Source organism: Phaseolus vulgaris, chromosome 11 (assembly GCF_051622355.1).
Source record: "Phaseolus vulgaris cultivar YP4 chromosome 11, ASM5162235v1, whole genome shotgun sequence".
In the NCBI taxonomy this organism is placed as follows: domain Eukaryota; kingdom Viridiplantae; phylum Streptophyta; class Magnoliopsida; order Fabales; family Fabaceae; genus Phaseolus; species Phaseolus vulgaris.
This window is the reverse complement of record NC_143508.1, coordinates 31,907,220-31,914,324: the sequence shown is the minus strand read 5'-3', so window position 1 is coordinate 31,914,324 and position 7,105 is coordinate 31,907,220. Positions and strand designations below refer to the sequence as shown.

Here is a 7,105-nt window from a genome sequence, read left to right as displayed (position 1 = left end):
ACATACAAAAAATTATGAAATCATTTTTAGTTCAAAACTTAAAAGTAACTTTTTTTTGTAGAGGCTTCTTTTTATATTAATTTTTCATTTATACTTAATCTAAGACTCAAATTTACATATACATTTTTAATTAATATTGAAACATATTTGATTAATTATGTAAAGAAGTGGTAAGGAGGGGAAGAAGTTTTATTGTGAATGAGAAACAAAGGTAGATGATTATGTTGAATATATCATACAATCTGGTCAATTGTGAAGGTCTTTAACGCACCGCAATTTAAGAAATTAAGAATATTTAGGATATTAAATTATTAATTTGGTAAAGAGTTACGAAATAATACCGATATACATCAGGAAAGTCTAAAATCATCTTAACATAGTTACATTTTGACATTTTCATAACTAATTAAGCAATAACACCACTTAAAACTAATCTCCTTGCTTAAGCAACACTTAAATCATGTAGGGTAACATGACATCTTCATAACCTATAAAAAAAAAGTTCATTAAAAATATACCACATTAACTTGAGTGTCTCAATAACTTGACTTTCAGAATATCTTTGCAGACATATCACATCCATAATCATAGGACCGAGAAGCGCTAATGAGACAACAATATTCGGATTTATAGATTAATCAAGATATAAGTGATCTGATAAAGATCATCTTAGTATAGTAAGATCACTAAAAAGTCACAATTATAAGAGAAAAATTTCACTGCCAAGTAAAAATTTAATTGATTCTCTTAACTGATCACCAAAATAAACATAGAATGTATTACATTTATGGAAGGATGATCCAAATACGAGATAGTTTGTGTTTTTGATTTTGCCTTGTGCAAAACTAGTAAGACTAAAAGTAATTATTGAGTACATTAGTCTTTAAACAGATTCAACAAAAACAAACCATTGAAAAAAAAAAGAGACTGGAATAATTATATCATCCAAATGAAGGCTTGTGAGAATTATGAAAAACTGTTATAAATTAATGCAATCTATATATCAAATCCAATTCTAAAACAAAGGTAGAGAGTTCATGTATATTGACTAGTAGAGTAACAACACCCTAAAATAGTAAGACAAAAAGGAAACTATATCGTGTTACTGTTGTATTTGCACACACAAAAAGGTTTGATACAAAGGTACACTGTATTTGCAGAAATTTACTAAGAAGAAAAAGCATTATTTTGCAAACACAAACTTCTTTTACATCTTATAACTAATACTATTATTTCTACCTTGAGAAAGGGAAACTCCAAGCCAGACTGCAGGTTTGTCTCTTACATTCCATGTACTTTGTATATTATTCCTAACACTTAACCGCCACATCCACCACATCCACCACCACATCCACCGCCACCACATCCACCGCCACCGCCACCACGGTCATGCTTGGTATTTTTGTTGTCGTCTCCGCAGGCAAATATGATGATTGAAATCATAGAAAGAGAGGCAATAATCATGAGAAACAAAAGTATAGGTGGAGAGTGGAGCACCAAACCTTCTTCACCTCTGTTTGCATCACCACCATCAACAAGAACAAAGTGTCTAGCCATGTATCTTTTCAATATGAATCTCTGTATAGTGAGATTAGTGCACACGCGTGTTGTGTGAAATGATGCTTTATAAATTTGGAATACATCATCTAAATGAAGTCAACGGGTATGAAAATACCAAGAACTTTCATCTGCCGTACCTTATCGTTTTCTTGAAGTTCATATTCTGAAGAATAACACGTATATTGAAATGGAAGCTGACTTTTAATTACGATAAAAAAAAATGTATACCTTTGATTTTGTGTTCCTGGGAAATTACTAGGTATCTATCTACCTGAAAATCATATATATCAAATTACTTTTTAACTAATCATTTTTTTTTTGTATAAAATGAACGAACTCATGAATAAAAGATATGAGAAGTTACAGAAGACCAAAAATAAGAGGAATTAACTAAATTAACTTGATTGAATAAGATGAAGTTCTTAAACAAACAAAGAAAATATTTATTTAAATTATATAATTAAATTTTACTTAAATAAAATTTATTTAATATTCTTATCTTAAAACTATTATTAGGCATAACTTTATATATTATTTCCAGTAAGGGTCCCGATTTTTGGACAACCCTAAATTTGTTTCTCCACCATACAACTGCCAACGTGGCACAAGAAAATATTATTTTATTTGGATTGTGGGGTCCAGGCAAAATCTGAAATTGAGTGTTTAGGGTGCAGTAGAATGTTAAATTAGGTTTTTAGAAAGGGGCTGAATTTAGGTTTCTTCTCCACGAACTCGTCTTCTCCACCACTTCGTCTTCTCCACCACATCGTCTTCTCCACCAACATCGTCTTCTCTGCAAGGTATTTGTTCGAAGTTCTCCACAACCTTTATGTGCAACGACGTTCGTGGTCATCGTAGGTGCATCTATTTTCAGGGTGGTTTGGCGGTGGTGTCATCTTCGACATCCTCCTTTGACGGTGGTTGGGTGGCCGTGTTGTCTTGGACATCCTGTTTTCACGGTGGTTGAGTGGCGTTCTCCTCTTGGACATCCTGTTTTCAAAGGTAATATATTTTTTTTTTCATTTGTTTATTAAGTGAAACCTTGTTGTTGTATGATTTTTGTTGTTGGGTCATTCTTGTTATTTGTCCTGTGGTGACGCTTGTATGAGCCAAAGCTGATTTTTCGCACAGACTGTTAAGATAAATGTATATTTGTATTTGATGTTGGGTTTACTTTGTGGGTCTGTATTTCACTATTATTGTAGTATTTGATTTCATAGTAGCATGTTAGGATACACAAAGAAAAGGGATTGGTGGAGCAACTCATTTAGAGTTGTCCAAAAATCGGGACCCATTTTTGTGGAGTATGACTTGATTTTTTGTGGAAAATATTGTGGTTGGAAATATGTGTTAGTATATAATTAGTGCAAAGTGTTTGTTTGGAATGTTAGGTTGATGAGGTACCAAACTTTTTAAGGAAATTTTGTAATGTTGACATGGATAAGAAAGTTAAAAAAAGAGTGTTAGTGTTGATGTTGGTTGGGGAGGGACACTAGGTGGGGAGAAAGTGGGTTAAATCAGTTTTTTATATAGGCCATCAAAGGAGGATAGTGTCAAGTAACCACAATGTTCATTGAATTTAGAGGGTTGCAGTGTGTGGTGACCCTAGTAGGAGTATGTGGTGACCCACATGAGACTTCCTGCACAGACTTAACCTGCTGGTTGGGAGCTCGACGCGTCCCCCGTCCTTCTGTCCAGCAAATAGTCATTTAGGAACCCGCTCTTTACCAGATCGTCGAGCTGGTATCCTAAAGCTAAACACGAATCCACGGTGTGGCCAAAGCCTTGGTGAAACTCACACCAGGCATCTGGCTTTGGTCCCAGCACCTTGTCGCCCACCTTCTCTGGCGCTTTCAACCTAGCAGATATATTGGGAATGGCGATCAGGTCCGCCAATCCCATGACAAACTTGTGCTTAGGCGGGCGATTGTATTCCCGGCGTGCTGGTTGCTGGCGCCCTTGGCTCCTGCCCTTGTTCTTCCTTGGATCATAAGGATGGCGAGTCCTCTGATCCCTTCTGGCCGCCGCTGTTTCCAGCACCCTCTGTGGCTGGATCCTGGTCTGGGCGCGTGGCCTAGCGGGAGCCACGCTCCTCTCTTCTCGGCGACTTCACTCTCGTCGGCGATGTGGGCCACCGCAAGTCACCTCACCTCAACGAACGTGGCGGGGTGAGCCCTGATCAACGCCTCGCAGAATGGTCCCGGCAGCACGCCCTTCTTAAATGCATAGACCAGCATTTCTTCATCTTTAGCCGGCGATCTGACCATCTGCGCCCCAAAGCGATTCAAGTAGTCCCTGAGGGACTCTCCCTGATATTGCCTTATATCAAACAAATCGTAAGACACCCTGGGCGGTGCCTTATTCACGATGTACTGCTCGACGAAAGTCTTCGAGAACTGTTGGAAATTGGTTATGTGACTGTTAGGCAGGCTCACAAACCACTCCAACGCCGTTCCCTGGAGCGTGCTCACAAACATCTTGCAGTATACGGCGTCTGATCCTCCTGACAGCATCATCTGCGTATGGAACATGGTGAGATGAGCCTCAGGATCCTCTACGCCGGTAAAAACAGCCTTGACAGGTACCACACTCGCAGGAATAGGCGTGTCAGTAATCGCCGGAGCGAAAGGCATAGGAAAAACACGAGGCGGCGTCGACGGCGCGACCTCTTCAGCAATAGGACGCCCTTGCTGCTCCTGAAAAGCTTGACGCAGCTCTTCAGTCACCTTGCTAAGCTCATCATTCCTGGCCCGAGAGGCGGCCAGGTCCTCATGCATTCTCGCCTGTTCTATGCGCGAGGCTTCCACAGTTGCCTGCAACGAGCGCATAATCTCTACCATCTGCGCCATAGTCATGGCGGCGGCGCCTTCAGCAGCGACGGGCGCAACTGGACTTGAACGATTGCTTCTCATTTTTCTCATGAAACTTGGCGAATCACAGAATGCAACGAACAACACTTACTTCAGCTACGATTGATTCGGCGATCAATCGGTCAGAACCTCGCAAAACTCCGCAAGAAACTCAAGAACACAGCGAACCTCCACAGAAACCTGCAACTACACCAGAAACCACCGCTTCTCCCACGACAAACCAAACGAGCCAAAGAACTCAAACTTCACCGAACAAATCTCGCGTAAACAGCAGAAAACTTCACTTCACCGAACAAAAACCCAAACGATCGGTGGAAAACGCGAAATCACCGAACAAATCTCAAACGAACAGCGAACGATGGTTGCATAAGCACACAACCACGCAGAAAACTACGAAAACCTCCAAGAACTCACGCTGCGGATGGGAACAAGTTTTACACGGCCCCACGGTGGGCGCCTGATGATCCTGCCTGTTGACCGAAACGTTGGAACTTGCCTCGTCAAACTTGGATCGACGTGTGCACCGCTTGAACCTCCGTCCTTCGTCACGATCCACCTCAAGAACCTGCAAAAGAACAGAGCGGCGCCGCTGCGGCCGATCGCACTCCAACGCCCAAGTCAGTGACTGAACCACCAAATACTTCAAGAGCAAACACTCAAGAACTCTCAAGGAACCGTGCAATGTTCTCTCTCACAGTATGCTCAAGAACTCGCAAGCGTAAAGAAGACAATCTGAACGTGCGTACCTCAAAAGTTCGTTGGGAAACCCTTAAATACCTGGTCACTTTCTCTCTCCTGGCAGTTACGCAGCTGGACACGTGGCTCGCATCCAGTCGTACACGTGCCATCATTTGGAGTCTCCTTGACTTGGGCGCTGCTTCTGACTCTCTTTTGGCTAAGTTACTTATGCGTGGTACTGCCCAGTGCATAGCTAACTTGGGAGCGCGATCTCTACTGGAATTGGCGAGTTAGGGTGCCTTCGTACACCTTCCCTGTGGTCTCGCCGGCCGCCTTCATAATCTGCACCACCTTCATCTTCGGCGATGTGCTTGCTCCGGCGATCTCTAATAACTTGGTCGCCTGAGTTTACATCTTTAACCCGGTGATCGCCGGTTCTGGTATGCTGGAGATCGGAGCACGCCAACTTAAAAACTGGCGACTTCACGAGCCCCCCGACTTCTTTCCCTTCTGCCAACCTGGCGTCTTGTCAACACGCCGATACTGTAGCTTGATGCCACGTCATCACTTCCGACTACCAGGGCGGTACAAGTAATAAAAACAATACCAACAGTTCAGCATTCAAGGAAGAAAAGCTTCAAAATTCCTTCAACACGAAACTCAAACTAAAATTGAATCAAAATAGGTTCTACAACAACATCAAAATCACACAACAACAATGTTTCACTTCATAATCCATTGAATCAAAAATATATTACCTTTATCACCTAACCACCGTGAAAAGAGATGAAGGGCGTCCACCGAGCAAACACCGGCCGACGACGACGACGAAGAACAAGACCACGGAACCACGACACAGGAAACCAATACAACAACAAACTACAAGAGGGAACAATGCACTGGAGAACCACAAGACCTTTGTGAAGAAGAAATTCAAAGAGGGAACGGTGCACTGGTGAACCACGGGACCAAAAGAAGAAGAAATTGAAAGAGGGAGACTTCAGCCACCAAAAGAAGAAGAAATTGAAAGAGGAAGAGTTTCGTAACCCTAATGGAAATTTGAACCAAAGATTAAACCTTTTCAAAAAAAATTGTGGGCCCCGCAACAACAATTTAATATTTTTTTTTTTGCCACCTGGACAGTTGTACACTGGAGCAATGAGATAAGCGGTTGTTCAACCTACATTTTCCTTCCAGTAAACATGATTGAAGATTATTTAAGTATATTTCTTTTAGTTAAGTATATTTTTTATTTTGTGAAATAAAAAATATTAATAAATTTAACTAACTCCTAATAACATCAAAGAAGTTCAATGATGGAACAATATTGGGTTATTCAATTAAGAAGGTCACATGGTATAAGGGAAGAACACTATAGATGATCTTTGACCGATGTACATTTATAATACAAAAGTAATCAAAGACATGATGTATTCTATAAATTCGTTATTAATAAACACATACAAGAACAAAATATATTGATTACAAAGGAGTTTATGAAATACACACTAAAAAAAGAAAGAATGAATTACCTTTAAATGATTAATATGAATTACATTAGTGTGTATCGGTTAACTTTCCAACTCTTGGTTAAGTTAGATGAGATCACCTATATATTGACTAGTTACAATGCTAACTTACTAGGAAAACAGAAAGCCTTACTAACTAAACAAAACAATCATTTAATAACAACTATGACCAGACCCTTAATCAAACAAAATGCACCACCAACCATTAGACGCTTCTGAGCTTGACGTTCTCATTAGACGAACATAGCGTATGAAGAAAAGACAAGATATAAATTAACAAATATGCAAAGAATGCATGAACTTATAGGAACATGCTTGGTGAACATGTCTGATTGATTATCCTTTGTACTAATATTTTGCGCTTCAACTCATTGTTTTAATGTGAAGAAAGTACATGATATCAATACTTCATTTCTTTGTAATGTCTCATGTTTAATTAGTCCATAATAGAATCAAATATACGCATGG

At 40.0% G+C, this 7,105-nt stretch overlaps 1 long non-coding RNA gene across 1 annotated transcript; it reads right to left on the bottom strand.

Annotated features, from left to right (window-relative positions):
• Positions 1–349: 349 nt before the first annotated feature.
• LOC137810386 (uncharacterized) lies at positions 350–1,593 on the bottom strand. Its single transcript, XR_011080900.2, has 2 exons — positions 1,240–1,593; positions 350–488 (listed from the first exon to the last, which is right to left on the bottom strand). It is a non-coding gene; the product is annotated as an uncharacterized LOC137810386 (long non-coding RNA).
• Positions 1,594–7,105: the final 5,512 nt, after the last annotated feature.